At 37.1% G+C, this 21,529-nt stretch overlaps 1 long non-coding RNA gene across 8 annotated transcripts in view; it reads right to left on the reverse strand.

Moving 5' to 3' along the window:
• The window catches only part of LOC102016790, a 76,087-nt gene extending 54,564 nt beyond the window's left edge, over positions 1 to 21,523 (reverse strand). For all 8 annotated transcript variants that reach the window (XR_001232735.1, XR_001232733.1, XR_001232734.1 and 5 more), the window contains exons 1-3: positions 21,390 to 21,523; positions 15,456 to 15,474; positions 14,817 to 14,923 (exon numbers count right to left, since the gene is read on the reverse strand). This is a non-coding gene — a long non-coding RNA (uncharacterized LOC102016790). The remainder of the gene's footprint in view (positions 1 to 14,816; positions 14,924 to 15,455; positions 15,475 to 21,389) is intronic.
• Positions 21,524 to 21,529: the final 6 nt, after the last annotated feature.

A 21,529-nucleotide genomic window follows, 5' to 3' on the forward strand; every position in this document is an offset into this window, starting at 1 on the left:
CTTCTGGGAAAATACCCAGAAGCAGAATAGCTGGGTTAATGGGACTTCCAATCCTAGTTTTGTGAGGAATCTTCAAATTGCTTTCCACAGTGGTTTCACCAGTCTACACTCCCACCAGCGGTGGCATAGGGTTTCTTTCTCCCCACAGGCTCTCCAGCATTTGTTATTGGTTGATTTCTTGATGATAGCCATTCTTTCTGGGGTGAGATGGAATCTCAGTGTTGTTTTAATTTGCACTTCTTGAATGACTAATGACATTGAACATTTTTTCATGTATTTATTTGCCATTAGTATCTCTTCATTAGGGAACTGTGTATTCATCTCAGATGCCCGTTTTTGGATTGGGTCTTTGAATTTGGAGGGCCTGATTTTTGATTTGAAGGTAACAATATGCAATGGAATTACAATGGTGAGCTACCATCTTGTCTAGCGAAACTCTGTTTTATCTCTACTGTTTTATTGAAGGATTATTTTCTTATTCCCTCTAATGGTTTGAGCAATCTTTCATTCTTACATCTGGGAATCTGAGCAACGTCGTTGAGGACAGCGACATGTAATGTAACAACCACTGTTGATTCATATTATTTTGTCTTGAGACTCTGTATCACTTTGAATGTTCTTGCTTTGATTTGTTTATGTTTGTGATACTGGTATGCTGCTACTGTTCTATTTCTTTGTTTCTCATTTACTACTCTCTTTAAAATTAAAAAAAAAGAAGAGGTAAATATGCCATTTTCTTTGGCGCACTGACTCTCCAAGGCTGTGGAGGTGAAATTTCTCCTCACCTGCCCCCTTTCCAATGAACTGGAAATGGAAGCTGAGTCTGCAGTCCTCAGGAGCATAATAGCTTCTGGGAATTACTGAAGTGACCAAGGAAACTAGCTGAATATCATTTAGAGCTTTGTGGATTATTTTTCTTCTTTTCCTCCATCCATCCTTTCATTTCTCTTTCCTTCCCTGCCTTTTTTTTTTATTATTATTTAATTTACTGTTTGGCAACTACTATCTACATGGTAATTTACTTTTCCAGGCATTTTTAAATATTCCCTAAATTTCTGATAAATGAAATAGAAATATTAAATAGAATGTGTTAGTCTTATGAAAATCAGGAAGCTGCTGCCTTTATTATCTTTGGGAAGACAATCTCTTGACATAACGGAATGCACAGTGATTTCTTAAGAAATACTCATTTATTTGGGAGCAAAAACTTGTCAGCAAAACCTAGGAAACTTTCTTAAACATTGTATGTAATCAGTGTGGTTTAATGATGCTTAAAAAATGGTTTAAACAGTTTGACTTATTTCACTATGCCTTGAAATTCTTTCTTCACAACTTTTCAAGAGCTCACTGACAATTTATACGCTTCACACAAATGAAGTCATCTCTTAATGTTTTGCATTATTTGTAATGTGAAATTTTACAATTTAAAAAATATTTAAAGATAGGACTTGGCCCCCAAAGCATACTCCTGCATGGCTGCCACATGTGGCATGAAGTTAGCTAATGTAAATTCTTGCTGAATCTTTTGAATCTGGGTTTTTATTTAATTTTCATGAAGCATTAATTCATAAATAATTTACCTGGAGTTTGAACCCCAGGTCTAGTCAAGAGTGAGGAATTCTTTGTTAAATCATCTGTACATGTCATAAGAGAACTGATTAGCAAAGAACGACAGAGTTCTGCCCTGAGAAAAAAGTCAGGCCTGAGAAGTCACCAAGGACTCAGCTTTCTGCAGAATATGAAAATCACGAGCCAGAATTTCTAAGCCAAGTTTTATCGGGACGCGCCACTGTGTTCCCGACTACATGCACCAGTGACATATTCTGCCAGCGGTCCTGCACGTATTTTATCCACCTTGTGGCTCAATAGGTTGCCAAATATCATTCCTTAATCCTTTTTAGCCCCCTTCTTTGGTATAAAAGTGTGATTTTAAACTTTATTTGGAATGAATTATCTACCTGATGAAAACTCACGGTTCTCATGTTCCTAAACAGAACCTTTTAAAGCACTCTGTTGTTTTGTGAAATCATAAATATGTAACTCGAGACAGCTAATATGTGATAATTATTTTCTTGACATTATATTAATCTTCAGATGACCCCATATTTTAATCCAAAAACTCAATGAGATTGATTAAAGCCTGATGATACTTTCCCTGAAGTAAAAAACTCAAGCATTCAGTCAAAATTTCAGTTCTTCTAAGCACAACATGCGTAGTAGTCTACATATCTATCCTAAAGAGTTAGGCTATTGGAAAAATTTTTTTTAACTTCTATAAATGTGCTAGATTTAAATATCCTTTTACAGGTGCAAGTGTGCAAGTCTTATGAAAAGAAATATGAACTACAGGCATACATTGATTTATTCTGAGATTGCTATTGCTTTTTTAAAAAACTAGTTCATTGGTTTTTGGTCTAGTTACAGAATTATATAATCCTCAAAATCAATTTTAGAACTTTCTTTGTTTTTGCAGTATGTACCGGGGACATCGTGCATGCTAGGCAAGCATTGTACCGCTAAGTTACGGCTCCAACATTTTTAATAAATTGCAGGCTGGCATCTAACATGCAATCTTCCTGCTTCAGCTTCTCTAGTATCTAGGATTACAAGTGTGCACCTCCGTACCCTCCTGGCTTAGTGTTACATCCTAAAAAGAAATGTATTTCTTTTTTTGCAATTTTTTTTTTTTTTTTTGTACTGGGAATTGAATTTAGGACCTTGTGCTTGCCAGGCAGGTGCTGTGCCACTGAGCTATATCCCCATCCCAGTAAAAGAAACTTCTTATCCATTAGCAGTCACTTCTGATTTTCCCTCAACCCTCCTCTCTTCCTACCTCTAGGTAGCCTGACTATATTCTCTGTCTCAAGATGGATATTTAGGTCAGTGGTAGAATGCTTACCTAGTGTGCATAAGACCCAGGGTCTCTGGATTTTCCTATACTGAACACTTCATAGAGATGTATTTATGTAGAGATGTATTTATGTATTTGAATGTGAGTAATTTATTGATCTTAGCATAATGTTTTCAATGTCCATCCATGTTGTAGCACATGGTACTCTTTCAGTTCTTGTTACTATCAAATAATATCCCTTGTATGGACACCCACATTTTGTTCATCCACTTATCAGTTTTTGGACATTTGGTTTTTTTCCTACTTTTTGGCTAGTATAAATAATGTGCTCTCAGTATTCATATGCAAATTTTTAATGAACATGTGTTTTTCTGTGGAGCATGTCCTTTGGAGTAAAATTGCTGAATTATATGGTAAATCTATGTTTAAACTTTTGAAGAAGTGCCAGTTTTCCAAAGTGGCTGCATCATTTTATATTCTCATTAGCAGTAGCATATGATTTTTAAATTTCAAAACAATTTTATGATCTTAGAATTTATAAAAATTGAATTTCTATGTTTAATAATATACCTTAACATTTGAATAAAATATAAATAAATGAGACTACTTAACTGTTTGTAAAAATAGTTTGGAATTCAAAATTTTAAGCAGTAATTAGTTTTTGGAAGCCTCATTTTAATATCTATTTTTCATATAGAGAATTTATTTTATTATGTATATTATATAAATTTACAACTTGCATATGATCATCAAAAGATACAATAGGAGTGAACCATTCACTCCTGCATTATGAGTTAATCTACCCTCCTATCATTTCCCAGTATTTAATGGTAAGTCCACTTAGTAACAGCACAGAAAATATTAACAATGACTGTCACTGATAATTTCCATTTTTATTTATTTATTTTATTTATTTATTTTTTATTTTTTGTCTTTTTGAGACAGGGTTTCACTATGCAGTTCAGGCTGGCCTTGAGCTCACTTTGTAGCCCAGGCTGGCCTCGAACTCCCAACGATCCTCCTGCCTCAGCCTCCCGAGTGCTGGGATTACAGGCGTGCACCACCACGCCTGGCTTTGTAATTTCCATTTTAATAAAATATATAAAATTCTTAATATTTTCCAGGTGTGCTTTCCACCTATATATTTAAATAAATAAAACTAAGAAATAATTAAATTTTTTTATTAGACATACAAAATCCTACATTTTATTTACTTTTTTATTTTTGTTTGTTTTTTTTGGTACTGGGAATCGAACTTGGGACCTTGCATACATTTCTTTTTACTTCCTTCTCTTCTCCTTTCTCCTACCCCAGTTGCTCTTTCATTTTGAACAGTTTTTCTCATTTCACAATATCTACTGTACATTTTGGATCTTATTAACTCTTTCAGCTTCTTATACTAGCGAGACAATATGATGTTCACACATGTGAGTCTGATTTATTTCACTTATGAGCATGGTCTCAATTTACAGCCATTTACATATAAAAACTTTGAGTTTACCCTTCTTTATAGCTGAATAGTACTCCATTGCATAAAAAACCACATCTTTTTTATCCATTCCTTGGTTGATAGGTATTTGGGTTGTTTCTAAGATTTAGCTATTACAAATTATGCTGCTATAAATATGGGTATGCATATATTGTAGTATGATATTTTTGATTCTTTTGGGAAGATATCCAGAAGGGGAATACCTGGGTTAAATGGGACTTCTAATCCTAATTTTTTGAAGAATATCCACACTGATTTCCACAATGGTTGTACCAGTTTACATTCCCACAAACAGTGGAGAAGGGTTCCCAACACCAGCATATGTTGTTGGTTGATTTCTTGATGACAGCCATTCTTTCTGGGCTGAGATGGAATCTCTGTTGTTTTCATTCGCATCTCTCAAAAGACCAATGATGTTGAACATTTTTAAAAAATATATTTATTTGCCATTTGTATTTCTTCATCTGAGGAGTGTGCATTTATCTCAGATACCCATTTTTGGATTGGATCTTTAAATTTGAGGGGGTCTGAGTGTTTTCAATTTTTTGTATGTTCTAAATATAAGTCCTTTGTCTGAGGGTCAGTTGTCTAAAATTTTTTCCCACTCTGTGGGTTGTCTTTTCACTCTGTTGGGGATTTCTTTTGATGTGCAAAAGCTTTTTAATAAGATGAGATTGCAGTTGTTGATTCTTTGAAGTATTTCTTGTGCAGTTTGGGTTTTGTTCATGAACTCTCTGCCTACCCCTGTGTCTTCAAGATTTCTACCTATGTTCTCTTCCATTAGATCTGGTGTTTCTGTTTTAATATTTAGATCTTTGATCCATTTTTATTTTAGTTTAGTGCATAGGGATGGACCTGGGTCTAGTTTTAGTCTTTGGCATGTAGGCAGCCAGTTTTTCTAGCAGCATTTATTAAAGAGGCTATCTTTCTTCCAGTGAACGTGTTTGGCTCCTTTGTCAAAAATAAGGTGACTGAGTGTGTTTGTAGTTGTATCTGCATCTTCTAATCTCTTCTACTAGTCTTCAGGTCTGGTTTTTTTTTTTTTTTTGAGAGTATCAGGCTTATTTTATCACAGTAGCTGTGTAGTATTTCATGTCAGACATTCTGATGCCTCCTGCCTTGCCTTGTTGCCCAGGATTGCTTTTGCTATTCTGGGTCTCTTCTGTTTCCAAATAAATTTTAGGAAAGTTTTCTCTAGATCTGTGAGGTATGCTAATGGTATTTTGATCAGGATTGCATTAAATGTGTATAAAACCTTTGGGAGTATGGCCATTTTCACTAGTTGGTTCTTCCTATCCATGAGCAAGGAATATCTTTCCATTTTATGATATCCTCTTCAATCTCCTTTTTCAGAGTACTGTAATTTTCAACATATAGCTCTTTTACTTCCTTTGTTAGATTGATTCCTAAGTATTTCAGTTTTTTGGATGGTATTGTGAAGGGTGTTGTTTCCCTAATTTCTCTCTCAGTGAGACTGTTGTTTGTGTACAGGAATGCTGTTCCTTTTTGAGTGTTGACTTTGTATCCAGCTATGCTACTGAATTGGTTTATTAAATCCCAACTGGGTTATTATATCTAGAAATCTTTTGGTGGAGTTTTTGGGGTCTTCTATGTAGAGTATCATGTCATCTGCAAATAATGATAATTTAACTTCTTTCTTCCCTTTCTTATCCTTGTTCTTTTTGTTTTTCTCTCTTGTCTAATTGCTTTGGCTAATATTTCCAGAACTCTATTGAATAGGAGTGGTGATAGTGGATCTCCTTTTCTTGTTCTTGATTTTAGAGTGAAAGCTTCCAATATTTGTCCATTTAGTATGATGTTGGTTGTTGGTTTGTTATAGATTGAGATAAAGACCATCTACTTTGATTTTCTGTAGGGTTTTGTTTTTTTTAAATCATGACTGAGTGTTGGGCTTTGTCACAGGCTTTTTCTGCATCTAGAGATGACCATGTGATTTTTGTCTTTGGCTCTGTTGATATAGTGTATTAAATTTATTGATTTGCATATGTTGAACCATCCCTGAATTCCTGGGATGAATCTCACTTGGTCATAATGTATAATCTTCTTGATGATTTGCTGCATTCTGCTTGCTTATATTTTATTGAGGAGTTTTGCATCTGTGTTCATTAGGGTGACTGGCTTGTAGTTTTCTTTCTTGGTTGGGTCTTTCTCTGGTTTTGGTATCAGGGTAATACTTCCCTCCAAAAATGAGTTAGAGAGAATTGCTTCCCTTTCAATTTCATTAAAAAGTTTTAGGAGTATTGGCATTAAATCTTCTCTAAATTTCTTGTAGAATTCAACCATGAATCCATCAGGCCCTGACCTTTCTTTGTTGTTGTTGTTTTTATTTTAAAAATTAAAAAAAAACTGACAAAACAACATTGAAGACAAAATCAAAACAACACAAAAACATCGAAAATGATACATGAGGGGCTGGGGATTTAGCTCAGCGGCAAAAGCGCCTGCCTGGCAAGCGCAAGGTCGTGAGTTCGGTTCCTGGTACCGGAGGAAAAAAAAAAAAAAACAACAACAACAAAAAATGATACATGACCTCAAGACAAAATGATAGAAATTCACAATGGTTGCTATATTGCATGCCGTTATCTTCAACAAAGTTGCTCAGTCCATTAGACATAAGAATGTAATATTGATCAAACAAGCAAAGACAGTAACAAGTAAAAAATCTTTGATGGCTTTTAATTACATTTTCAATTTCATTAACTGATCTTGGGTTATTCAGAATTTTTATATCTTCTTGATTCAGCTTTGGCAATTCATGTGTTTCTAGGAATCTCTCCATTTGCCCTTGTTTTCCATCCTATGAGAGTAAAAAATTTCAAGATAGGTATTGGTGACCTGAAATTCCACAGGATCTGTGGTGATTTCACCCTTTTCATTCCTCATTGCATGAATTTGAGTTTTTTCTTTCCTGTTTTGGATAAGGTTGTCTAGGGATTTATCAATTTTATTTATTCTTTTAAAGAACTGATTCTCTGATTCATTAATTCTTTGTATTGTTTTCTTAGTTTCAGTTATGCTAATTTCTTCTCTGATCTTTATAATCTCCTCTCTTGTATGGGCTTTGGGCTTGACTTGCTCTTCTTTTTCTAGAATCTTGAACTGCAACATTAGGTTGTTTATTTGTCCTCACTGTTTTTCTGATGTGTGAATTTACTGCTATAAATTTCCCTTTAAGGACTGCTTTTATTGAGTCCCATAGTTTCCAGTATGTTGTATCTGCATTTTCATTTAATTGTAGATATTGTTTAATTTCTTTTTAATTTCATCTGTGACACATTGGTTGTTCAGGAGGGTGTTATTTAATATCCATGAGTTAAAAATACTACATTTTAAATTGATTCTCTACTACTAATAGTTTACCAGCTATTGTTATGGGCAGATTTTAATATATTCATACACGCTGAGACCCATATTCTTCATTAGACATTCTGGTAGATCACTGGAATTTTTATCTTCATTTTAGAATGAAATAAAATTTTTTGTATGATAAGACAAATACAGTAGGATTGAGTTCTATTTTATGGTCTCTATCATAAGCTATTCTATAACAGAAATATTTCAAACTATGCTGCTCATCCTTGTAATCTTTCAACACACACATTATACATACACCATGATAAGAGTTTATACTTTTATTTCCTGGAACACATTTTTACCTTGTTGTACTTACTATTTAGTATACTTGGAGAAAGATTTGACTGCAGAATAAAATATTTAAGAACCTGGCTTTGTACAACCTTTCTTTCTCTTTCTTTCTTTTTTCCTTTCTTTCTTTTCCTCTTTCTCTTTCTTTCTTTCTTTCTTTCTTTCTTTCTTTCTTTCTTTCTTTCTTTCTTTCTTTCTCTTTCTTTTCTTTTCTTTTCTTTTCTTTTCTTTCTTTCTTTCTTTCTTTCTTTCTTTCGTTCTTGTCTTTGTGAGACAGGGTTTTACTATGCAGTTCAGGCTGGCCTTAAACTCAATTCATAGCCCAGGCTGGCCTTAAATTTGCAGTGATCCTCTTACTTCAGCTTCCTGAGTGCTGGAATTATAGGTGTGCACCAACATGTACAGCTTGTACAACATTTCCAGCTAATGGCTTAACACATGCTTTATGACAGAAGTGATTTTTCAGTCTATTAGGCTGACTTAATTTTTAAGTTCCTGAAGAACAATACCAATTCTGTTCAATAAAACACCTAATATACTTTTCAATTTATATCACAGAAAGTTGCTATTCTAAAGAAAATACAAGGTCTCACAGGTTTCATGACCAATAACACCCTGAAAAAAATCCCCAACTTTTCACTTATAGGCAATGTTGCCTTTAAACAGAATATAGCAGGACAACCTCTGACATCAGTAGTTTCCATTATGAGTGTTAGACTTTAGATTTCATTAGTTTCATTCCCTATTTTGAAGCTACATCTGGATACCTTAAGGGCACAAAATCTTTTAGAGGGAGAATGTCATAAACTTGCTGCCAACTCTCAATAGATTCCAGACTCATACATCCTAATGATAAATGAAACATACTGAGGGATTATTGTGTTAAAAACAGGAAATGTACTTTCAAAACAAGCACATGTTGTTCTTCTACATTTTGCTTGTTGTCCTCATCTGTTAGAGTTGAGACTCTGAGCCTTGTCTCCTCTCCCCCAGTGCCTGGTGCACTGGCTCTCCCTGTGTTCCCCTGCACTCCACCTCCCAAAGCAAGTCAGCACGTGGTCATGGACATAGCTCTGCTCTGCAGTCAACCGAGTTACAGTTCCAAAAATTACTCATTTAGTGACTCTGCGCAAATAAATCATTTAACCTCTTTGAGCCTCAGTTCCTTCATTTTGAAATAGGAATAAGTCACAGAGATTTGCTTTCCCCATGGGGCAGTTTTTTTTTTGGTACCGGGAATTGAACTCAGGACCTTGTGCTCGCCAGGCATGTGCCTGTGCCACTGAGCTATATCCTCAGACCCATCCCATGGGGCAGTTTTAAGGATAACTGATAAATGTGAAGAACAACTTCTTTTTAAAAACCTTGCAACCTAGCTGCTTTTCCTTCATTGAACATATATCGATTTTTATAGAAATGGCAATTACTTACTTGTATCAAATTTAGGTGTCAGTTTGTTCATTGAATTACTTGCAAATAGCCAGCAATATTATTCTTTTATTCATTAGAAGGTCAGAAATTATGCTGCATCTTTGCTTAGTTTACCTGTTTAAATCTTTAAAAATTCAGTAGCTTAGAGTACATTAGAGTGAATTCTAATGTGTAATGAGCAAAAGGCTGCTTAATTAAGTTCTATGATCTTCAGGAAGGTGAAAAAGTAATCATATATCAATAAAGTACTGTTTCATCAAGCAGTCATTAGTGTTATTCATAGTAACTTCATTCAGTGCCCCTAAAGCCATCCAATGAGGCATAAAGACTTGAAGGCAGACTTAATTTGTTTATTCATCCTACAAATATTTTCTGAGTCTATAAATTGTCAGGCTTGAAACTAGTCATAGAACTGTGGGAACTCCAGTTCTAATTGAGTCTTCCTTTGATCTTATACAACCTAGAGAAAGCATACTTGCCATTCCTGTCTTGGATTATCCTTGAAAGCTTGTTCTACTTTCTGTGCCAGGGTTGACCCATAATCACTACAAATGAATCAAAGAACTATACAAGGCAATATGGTTTGAAAAAATTCTATGAACATTAAACTATAGGCTTCCCTCTAAATTTCTGTCTCTTTTATTGACCAGTAGTATCACGTACCCTCTATTCCAATGACTCTCGAAAAATATGTTGCACCAGCTTCTGTTCTCAACTTTAATGCTTTATAGTTACTTCTTGCTCCATTTTTTTTTAATTTTAAAGAATAAAAGAAGGATAACATAATAATGGGGGGACTTAGCAAATTACAGGCAAAATGGTAGGAAATTATCAATGGTTATCGTTTTACATATTATTATCTACAAAATAGTTTCTCAGGAAAACAAATAGACAAATAATAGTGCGTTAGAGACAAAAGAGGTAGGAGATTATCAAGAGTTGTTGTGCTATACTTTGGTATCTTCAAAGTGGCTTCTAAAGAAAATAAATAGAGCTATACATGAGTGACCTATTGAAAAATCATTAACTATTCTCAATGGTTGTTGTAGGAAACACATAATAATAAACATACATTATGAAATAGGATAGGAACATTACAAACTTAACACAGTTATGGATAGATTAGTAGGAAAATATCAATGGCTGCTATAATACGTGGTGGTATCTTCAAAGTGGTTTCTCAGGAAGACAGAGATATGCAAGAAGGATCTAATAAGTAGTTACAGCCTAAGGGTTGTCAAAAATAGCATATTACCTCCTCACCAGTGACTCCTTACACTGAGGTATGATGGCTGGAAGGAAGGCCAGGATTGAAAAGAAGGACCAAGAGACTTGCACCTGTGACTAGCAACAGGCTGTTTTCTTGTTCCTCCATAGTTTGCTCCATTTGTTTTAACTATAGACTTTAACTCCTCAATGGTCTGATTAAGTTTGGGTGAGAAAACTATAAGTTCCCTTGAGCATCACTTAAGAGCTGTAATCCTAAGAAATTTGAATTTTCAGAGTGTGTTATTGAAACAAATATTTCAATGAAAAATTTAAAAAGGAATTGAAAGCTATAAAGTTTTTGTAATATAGAAAATTACAGTAGTTGCTCCTAGACTTAAAAATAACAGTGAGTGTGGCATAAAATAGATACAAAACCCAAGCAAACCCAGTTTTATGTCATATAGGTCTATCTATTATTGTCCCTCTTTTCTTTCTCTATTACAAGAAATTGGGTATCTCTGGAATTCATATATGAAATCTATCACATCTGTGAATTACCAACATAGGAAGCACAAAACAGATACATTCCCCAGAGACATCTTTTGGATGCTCTAATTTTTAATCATTTTTTCCTGCTCCTTTATGCTCATGATAGCACTATAATCAATTACAGTTTATACGGTGTGATTAAAAAGGTATTTCCTGCTTAAGCAACTATAGTATATCTAACTTGTAATCTAAAAGTGTCTGCTCCAATACATATGACTACACTAAAAATTTGACCTGCCCAGATGATCTAATAACAGTTATGAAAACCACAGGTCAGATGGATCTATATGTGCCATCCTATATCAATTCTATCTCAAACTTATATACTAATCTAGATATCATATAGTCTATACACCACACTGATTCTGCCTTCTGCTATTCCTATTTTTTGTTAACAAAGCATTTGAAGGCAGTATTAGATTTTTTAAGTTAAATTCCAACATCTTTACAGTTACTCTGACTAATAACTAACTTATGACTCCTTTTTTTTTTTGCCTTAGAAACCTAATAAATTTCTAGGACTCGTCAATCTTCTCTCCAAATTATTAAATTTCTGTTTCCTCTTCAATATATTTCCCCTAACTTATGGTCATTTAGAGCTTTTATGATCTCTAACCAGTAGTCTTACCAAGTTACCTAACTGATTTCTCCATTCTTATCATTCCCGCTGAGGGACTTTGCCTAAGACTAAGATTAAAGGTACCAGACTAATTAACCTGGCAGAAGAAATTTCAAAGCAGTTGAATGTTAAAGCAGTGGTATGGCTATTGTTGGCTTTTAGCCAGATTTATGTTGAGAATAAATAGCAAAGAGCTCAGCAGGATGATTTTATGAGTACAGATCTGGGGTTGGCAGTCTTCATAAAGAAGAAAAATCTTTGATGATTATCATTCTGTGACTGGTATGACCCACTTCATGATCTTGAGTATAAGAAGATCACAACTCTTATTTTTTCAAAATTAGCCACCTCATTAAATACTAACTAGATGTTATGGTTTGTGTCTGAATATCTCCCCAAAGCCTCATGTGGTCATGGTGGGGGTGCTTTTCAGAGGCAGCTGGATTTAGAGTTTGCAATTGATTTATGGTTTATTGCTGGGATTAAGGATGTGAGTGTTACACCAGCCCTAGGTCAGGTAGTCTGCATACAGTATAAGGGACAGAAAGAGGCTTGTTCTTCCTTCCTCTCTTGTTGTTTTTAGTATCTTCTGCTGCCATGAATGGTTGCCCCTCTGTCATGCCATTCTGCTTTAGAGTCTGCCAGTTATGGACTGAAACCTCTACAAACTGCCAGCTAAATAAACCTTTTCTTCTTTAACCTTGGATGTCAGGTATTTTGTGTCAGAATTTGGTACCAGAAGTGGGGTTATTTCTGTGACTATACCTGACCACGTGGGTCAGGATCCTTTGGGAGTGGCCTGTGGGAAGAGTGTGGAATGATTCTGAGATGTCAGCTGAAAAAGTAAAGCTGGATGCTTCAGGCTGTTCTGTATGGAAGATTCTCATCAGAGCTTAGAAGGCCAGAAAGCCAGTAAAGACCAATCTCAGGATAGGAAGAAGGACTACATTGGCTGGTGAACTCTGGATGATGTGTGTCATGGCTTGACAGAAAATTTGTCTGTATTTTGCTTGTGCTGAGCAACTTTGCCTGAGTCTAAGATTAAGGGTACCAGACTAATTAATCTGGCAGAAGAAATTTCAAGGCAGTTGAATGTTAAAGCAGTGATATGGCTACTGTTGTCTTTTAGCCAGATTTATGTTGAGAATAAATAGCAAAAAGCCCAGCAGGATGATTTAAAATGTTGTAAGTTTGGCCAGTAAAGCTGTGGACTGCAAAAACAGAGCAGAGGAGATCTTGATTGCTGAGAAGAAACAGAAAACAGAAAAGATGGCTTGAGGGCACCACAGGAAGCAGCAGGATTCTACTCTTTGCAGCATCAAAATTGCAAAAGTGAAAGACTTTGCTTTGAGAAAAGACCCCCAGAGCAACATGTTCCAGAATGGTGGCAGCATAGAGAATTTTTTCCTCAGAATTGTATTCAGAGGATCTAGGCACTTAACCCCTACAGCCAAGAGAGAGGGAAGGCTGGTTATTGCTCCAGTTTGCAGCAGACCTTGGCATTACCCACATGGAGCTGGTTTTAGGTTGATGCAGAATGCAGGAGTTTCAGTTTCAGGAAGTATTTCACCCAGATTTCAGAAGAAGGCCTGGGAGGCCAGGCAGTGTGCCCCTGGGAGGTCAGTTTTTGAAGCTGTGAGTGTGAAGCCAAAGATGCACTGGAAACTCCAGAAGTTTGGAGAAGCCAGGAATGTGGATTGTCTGAGGAAAATTATAATGAGGGAGCAGAGTGGGCCCAAAATAGAAGCCACAACCATTAGAAGTGCCGTAGGGAGGCCATTCAAGCCCTTTGGAGTTCATATCTTTCCACAGATTGTCTTGGATGCTGCTCATGGAACTACAGGACTTAATGTTTGCCCTGCTAGGTTTTGGACTTGTTTTGTTGCCATTCCTTTGCATCTCCCTGTTTATAACTTTTTTTTTTTTTTTTTTTGGTTTTTCTCCGGTACTGGGAACCGAACTCACGACCTTGCGCTTGCCAGGTAGGCGCTTTGACACTGAGCTAAATCGCCAGCCCCCCTGTTTATAACTTTTGGACTGGAAATGTTTATCTCATACCATTGAGTGTGGAATTGTTTGATTTTCTTTTCATTTGTACAGGGGTTCACACCTAAGAGTTTGCCTTACATCTCAGGAGATGTGGGACTTGCTCTTTTCAGCAATGTTGAAACTGCTAGAAATTTTGGAACTGTTAGAGATGGGCTAAATGCCTTTTCCATTTAAAAATATATATATTTTTGGAGAGCCAGGAGAAGAATGTTATGGTTTGTGTGTGGATGTCCCTCCAAGGACTCATATGGTCATAGGAGGAGGGCTTTTTGGAGGTGGCTGAATCTAGAGTTTTTGATTGATTCATGGTCCAATGCTGAGATAAAAGGGGTGAGTGTTATACCCACCCAGAGTGGGTAGACTGCACACAATATAAGGGATAGAAAGAGGCTGTTCTCTTCTCCTCTCTTGTTGTTTTTGGTATCTTCTACTGCCATGAATGGCTGCTTCTCTGCCATGCCACCCTGTCTTACAGCAAGCTGATGATAGACTGAAATCTCTACAGACTGAGCTAAACAAACCTTTTTTTCTTTAACCTTGGATGTCAGGTATTTTGTCTCAGCAACAAGAAAAGTAACTCAGACACTAGGTTAGCAGGCAGGCCAGTGTTTTTCTTTTGGGGTCTGTTATTTCTCACCTATGGGAACTTAATTTAAAAAGCTAATCCTGTTTCTAAATGCTTTGTTTCGGTAGAAGTATAAATAATATGACCAGTCTTCCAGCAACATCTCTGTTTTCCACTGCTTTGGGCTGTACCACAGCACTAATGTTCCAAGCATGTCTTAGTACAGCACTACACTATTGATAAAGACCTCTGTGGAGACTGTAGCAATTTTAACACAAGGGACGAGTGAGTCTACATTCACAGAAAATCCATCATGATAGAGTGACAGTGTGATGGAGGACTTCTGGATTTGCCTACCAAAGGTACTGGACCTAGGACTTTCTCTTACCTTTGTCCAAACTAAGTCCAGGTCACCAACCCAGATCCCTCTTTTCTGATGGAAGACTCCTGTTGGGTGCATTTAGTGCTGCAGATCTTCCTGGAGATCAACATAGCCTAAAAGAAAAGTTCCAGTAGGTCAATTTTTAAAAAGTTAATTTTCTATTCAGATGGTTCACTAGCTCTAGAGACCAAGTCTTTCTAGGTAATACAGATCATAGAGTCTAGTGGTCACATTAGATATGACAGTGATGTACTGCAGACTGACTAGTGTTTATAGAAGAGGTGATATCATGAAATAAAAGTGGCACAAAGAAGAATTAATTTATTCTGGTTGGCAAAGTTAAAGAAGCCTCACCAAAGTACAGGCTTACATTCAATGATAAATGGAGCTCCAGGTGGACAAGGTTCAGAACAGAGCTAAAGAGAGGGTAGTTATGGAACATTGTGGAAATATTAAAAATGTATAGACATATAAAGTAGCATGTTATGCTTGGAATGCCATGGTTGTCCTATGAGGAAAGCACACAGGAATAAGGGTGGGCAGCTGGGAAAGAGGGAACGACTCTGACTTAGCTACTTTTCTCTCATTGTTAAGACAAAATATCTGATGCCCAAAGTTAAAGGAGGAAAGGTTTATTTAACTCACAGTTTGTAGAGGTTTCAGTCTATAATCAGCCGGGTGGCACATGGCGGGTAACAACCATCCATGGAAGCAGAGGACAGCACAAGTAACAAAGGAGAAAGGGAGTGTGTGAGAGAAAGACAAAACTCTGTCCCTTGTATTGTATGCAGGCTACCCGCACTAGGGCAGGTGTAGCACTTACACCCTTAACCCCAGCACTGGACCAGGAATCAACTGCAAACTCTAGACTCAGTCACCTCCAAAAAGCCCGACTCCTCATGACTGCATGAGGCTTTTGGGGGACATGCAGACACAAACCATAATAGTTGCAGGTCAGGTTGGAAAGCAAGCCAAGAAACAGTTATCAAAGGGCTAAAAACTGGGATATTACAACTTCAGGGAGATATGGAAGTATTTTATGAGTTTATAAGTTTGTAATATAAACTTGGTGCATCTTGGTAAAATACTAATTCCACTTATGGTGAAAAGAGAAGAATTGATGGTGGTTGGTTTTAAAAGAAATCATCAAAGGTTGATCTGTTTCTGCATTAGTGAGAACTAGATTCCTTTCATTAATACTTAATTGAGTAATTTTCTTTTGATGTTCTTGGGGAGGTCATCCATTCTTGGCAAATGACTAGTACATCCGAAGTTTAGTTCAGGCATGATCATTATTATTATTATTATTATTATTTTTTTTGTACTGAAGATTGAACCGAAAGCCTTTGCACTGAGTTACAACCCCAGCCTTTTTTATTTCTTGAGATAGGGTACCACTAAGATGCCCAGGCTCTTCTGCCTCAGCCTCCCCAGTAGCTGGAATTACTGGTATGTACCACTATGCTCAGCGACCTTTTAAAAAAATTCATTAGAAATATGGTTATTCTAAACAATCATTTCAAGAATGATTGCTACATATTTCATGTCAGGCATACTTGAACCTGTAATATTAACTACAAGTTACCTTGCTTTATCTAGACAAATAAATGTAGAAAGGATACTTTCTGTGGAATTTAAAAAGGAGACTTCTGTCTATTCTGCATTCTTGGTGATTTTTCTTTTTCATTTATTCTTCAAGGGCTACAATATGAAAATGTTAAACATATAGAATCTAATCATTGTCCTCCGATCCAACAGAATTACCACCAAAAATAAATAAATAGAGCAAAAATAAGAAATGTCCAAATTGGAAAAATGTGAGCATAACTTGAGTTAAAATATTTGAAACCTTAATGGCTTGAAGGCAGAGGGAAATTATTTTTCTCAAAATTATAATTAGTTTCTGCTTCAGAAATTGTCAAGGTGTCTTGGTTACTTTTCTTTCATTGCTGAGACAAAATACTTGATGCCCAAAATTAAGGAGAGAAAGGTTTATTTAGCTCATAGTTTGTAGAGGTTTCAGTCTATATTCGGCTAGCTCCAAGGCAGAGTGGCACACGGCACAGGGCAACAGCTCATGGCGGTGGAAAATAGCAAAAAATAACCAGAGTAGAAGGGAAGAGTGGCAGAGGGAAGAGCGAGTCTCTTACCCTCCTTTATATTGTATGAAAACTACCCACCCCAGAGCAGGAAGACTACGTGGGAAACAAGGGCCAAGATGATATGAACTAGAGGACAACAGTAGGGGTGGTGAGAGGTGGTCAGGTTTGGACTTATGTGCTACAGGCCTTGCTGATGGGTTATTGTGTAGGAGGGTGAGGCCTAGGTTATTGCTCTAAGCAAGTGGGTAGACTAGGTTGCCAGTGAATGTGATGAGAACTAGCCAGTCTGAGTAGTAGGCTTAGCAGCTGAGACGCTGATGTGCCAGACAGTTGTGCAGTTCAGGGACGAGGTCCAGACTGGAGACAAATTTAAAATATGCTGTCTGAATGCCTGGATTTAAACTTTGGGCAGTGGATGAAATTACCTAAGGGGAAAAGTATGGGTGAAGACCTAAGGACTAAGCTTTGGAGCACACCAACAAGATGACATGAAAACTTGTGACAGAAAGGACTAAAATGTTCTTGATAGAAGATACAAATGTCAAAAGGCCTGGACAGAGTGGACTGTTGAAATAAAATATAACACACAGTTTTAGTTAAGACTGGAAAGAATTGAGGCTCATGTGTTCTGATGTGTATCCCTGCTGAGAGCCTGTTAGCTTGGATTTTCTCTTAATCATCCCAGGAGACAGATATAAAGCCAGGACATAGGAACATAGCCCGTGTTTAGTGCGGCCCGATGCTTTTCTCTCACTGGGCCTTTTGAAAAGAGCAGCTGGACTTGGGCGTAAGGAGGCACATAAAGGCCCTCCTGGAGGAAAAGACATTGTCCTGCGGCTTGGAACTGGGTGGAGATAGTCCTTGAATCTGCCCATAAAAGGAGTTCACAGAGAGTCCTTGGACTTATGGGCCAAAGGAATCTTATCTAGGACTAATTCCAAGGGAATTTTGGATCGTGCTTCCCTTCTAACATTCTCTTTCTAAAATTTTGTCAAAAATTGTACCCTGGCTTTATACTGTGATAGATCAAAGTAAATCAACTCCTAAAGTGTAGTGGATAAAACACTCTGGAACCAGATAAAGGGACAAATCTCTGGTCCCCATCTTACTAGCTAAAAGACCACTTAGCAGGTAAATTAGCTGAAGTGGGAGATCAAAAGAAACAGATTATATAGTGAAAATGAGAATGAAAAGAGAAAAGTGGATTAAAAGGAGATTGATTGGTGGCTAATTATTAGCGTACATAGGAGAAATTTCTAACTGGCTCTGAGATTTCTATTTAGGATGACTGAACAAATTACCATCAACCAAAGTAGAGACTAAAACTATATTAGTTTTCCCTTTGTTCAGGCACAATACCCAATGCCCACAATTTAAAGGTGAGGCTTAATTCAGTTCATGTTTCCAGGGGATTGAGTCCATGGTTGGCTGACTCCGAGGTAAAAACATGGTAAGAGTGCATGACAGAGCAAAGATGCTTAGTTTATGGCAGCTGAGAAACAGATCCCTGGCCAGGAAGGGGCCAGGGATCAGGTACAGTACCCAAGGTCATGCTTTCATGACCCACCCAGACACATACAGAAATGTGCCCCCCCCAATTACTCAAGTGGCTCCCACACCAGTCAAGTTGATACAGTGAAGCTTAACCCCCACATCATGTTTTAGCAGAGATGACAGTGGTGTCATGTAATGGATTGAATGTTGTGAAGTTCTTCTGTTAAAATCCTAATTCCCAAGATGATAGTCCCCTTCCACTATATGAAGACACAGAAAAGAAGTGCTGTCTATGAGACCCTCACCAGGCACTGAATCTGTCTGTGCCTTGACCTTGGACTGCCCAAACTTTACTACGGTAAGAAATATGTTTCTGTTGTCTATTAAATTATCAAATTATTTTATTTAGTTATGGCACAGCCAAAGGGATAAATACATATAATAATTAAGTTTGGGACAAGTTGATCATTTAGCAGAAATGTTCAAGAGGTAGTTGGGAAGAGCTTCAACAAAACTTTATGAATGATATTGACATGTTTCTTTAGAGACATAGATGCATTCATTTTTCCACTGTATTGAGATTCCCCTTTTCAGCACATCCTTTTTTCTCCCATCGGAAATTAGAATGCCCTCTTTTGAATTTGCTTCAGTATCTCAGAACTTTGTACCTCTGTGCTTTGCCAACTCTTGCTTCTCCGTTTAATTCTGTCCTCTCACCTCCTATCTGGTGTTAAGTTCTCTTAATATCCACCTTAAAAATGACATTTCTCTGTTAAACTACCCTTTCCCTGTCAGGTAAAGTTTGAATAAGAATAGGTTTGATAATAACTTTCTATTTTATAATTCATAAACCCCACTGAATATCATAGTAATTATGTACATGTATGTCTGTTAACAGCTCCACTAGACTGGTTGCTTCAGCTAGAGATCATTCTGTTTACTTTATTTTCAATTTGGGATTCCAATAAATAGTCTTTGAAACAAGTGAAGTGTCTTCAAAGAAAAATAACTCAATGTAGAGTGGCAAAAAAAGGACAGACCAGGTTCTGCACTTATGATCAGCACTGTATGTGAAAACTGGCTTATAGGGGCTTGGGATTTAGCTCAGTGGCACAGCGCCTGCTTGGCAAGCACAAGGTTGTGAGTTTGATTCCCGGTACCGGGAAAGAAAAGAAAAGAAAATTGGCTTATGGCAGAAAAGAGTATCACAGACATTAAATTTGATCTAGGTTTGGTATTTAATTAAAAATGGAAAAAAAATCAGTTGCTTGAAAGAAGTGTTTCCTGTTTCTTAACGTTAGTATTTGCTCAAAATGTCTAATCATTAATTATCTGGAGTACCTGTTTTTAAATGCGAGTTAATGGGCCTTCTGATGATTCTGATTTGGGAGGTGTGAAATGGGACCCAGAAACCAATATATTTACAAGAGCTTCCAAGTGATTCTCATTATTTGGAAAATGATTATTAAAGTCAGAGATTCACAGAACCACCAGTGTCTGTGAAACTTTTTCACGGTATATCAGGCTAAAAGAAATACCCTATAGTTGCGTTTATTAAGTAGATACTGTACTAACTGTTGTAGTTGCTAACATGGTCCAACAGATGTCGCTGTGTTTCCCTCAGAAAAATTTAAACTATTGCACAGAATACCTAGAAATTCCCCGAGTACACTGTTTCTGAGCTACAGCCTAAAGGGAACGTTTTCCTGGCATAATATCTAAATAAAATATCTCAAGGGCTTTTGACAGGAAGATCATGCAGTAAAGTGAATGGTGCGTTCCATACATTTAATCACTTTTTACATCATTAGGCGCTGTTTTTACATTTATTATTGCTTATGCAACAGACAGCCATACTGAACATTTTCTTCTGTAAAGAGGGAGAGACCAAATGTTTGAAGCTTTTTCACAATAGATGCTCTCTACTGTCTGTTTTTCTTCCTCTCCCCTTCCCCTTCCTCTCCTTCTCCTTTCTCTCTCCCTCACTCCCTCCGCCCTTCAAACATGTAAAACCCATCCTTATCTCCTGAATTTGACCCACAGGGTTTCTACTTAAAAGCCTATAGCTTAAGTGCAATTCAATAAGAGTGATTTTGCAAAGTGGAAACCTCTCAGTGTTTTTCTATCTTTCCAGTCCAGGGAAGGATGCGAAAGTATGCCTTGCATGGAATACGGGCAGGGCCTACTTGATTTCAAAGCTACTACAAACAGGTTTATCAAAAGTCCTTTATCATCTTTTTGCTAATTCCCTGTAAATGGCTGACTTTCCAGCATTATAACTAATAAGGCAATCCTAAACTCATACTAGATTCAATAAATAACTTGACAAAATATGCAATTTGAGACTTGTAGCTCTTATTTTCAAAATTTCACTGATTCTTCTGGAAACTAGGCACTGGGGTGAGTCTGCACCTTCCTACCCTATTCACAAAGGCAATAACGATGACTGGTAATAGAGGTCTTGAAAAATCGGGAAATTCCTCTGAGAAACTCCAGTTCATATTAAAAAATACATTAATTCAAAGTACACCATATAAATTCTTCCAAATTACAATCTCGTATGCATCCATCATAAAAATGCTTGTTTTTCAATGACGTTTTCCCACAATTTACGTACCTCTCTTCTATATTGTCATGAGCACCCTGAAATTATCAAGAGTCGGTCACATTTCCTAAGCAAATTTATTCATGAGACGGTTTGGCTTATTCGTCGCCCAGAAAGACACTGATATTCCACAAAAGCAGGCTGTTTGCGAATCATCCTATTCCCAAGCACGCAGAACAGCGCCCGCTGCCTATTCAATCAGTATTTGTGAATTTATGGATCGAGGACACAACTACATTTGGAACCATGCAAGGCAAAGCACTTTGCATTTAATGACGAGGAGACGGGTTATTCATGCCGCACCCCCACTCATTTTTCTGGGGTCATCAGAAACATCCGTTGAACCTCTTCTTATCTGTAAAACCGGAATATTTTTACCTCTCTCCACCTCGCGGGCAGGGAGCTAGAATCACGCGTAAGGATGCGTTCCTTTGCTTCTGCAAGAGCGAGGCGCGCCCCGCTCCCGCCCACCCGGCCGCGGGCGGCCCTCCGTGACCTCCCGTCGCCTGCCGTCCAGG

This window comes from Chinchilla lanigera, unplaced genomic scaffold (assembly GCF_000276665.1).
Source record: "Chinchilla lanigera isolate Chin_1 unplaced genomic scaffold, ChiLan1.0 scaffold00009, whole genome shotgun sequence".
Classification (NCBI taxonomy): Eukaryota; Metazoa; Chordata; class Mammalia; order Rodentia; family Chinchillidae; genus Chinchilla; species Chinchilla lanigera.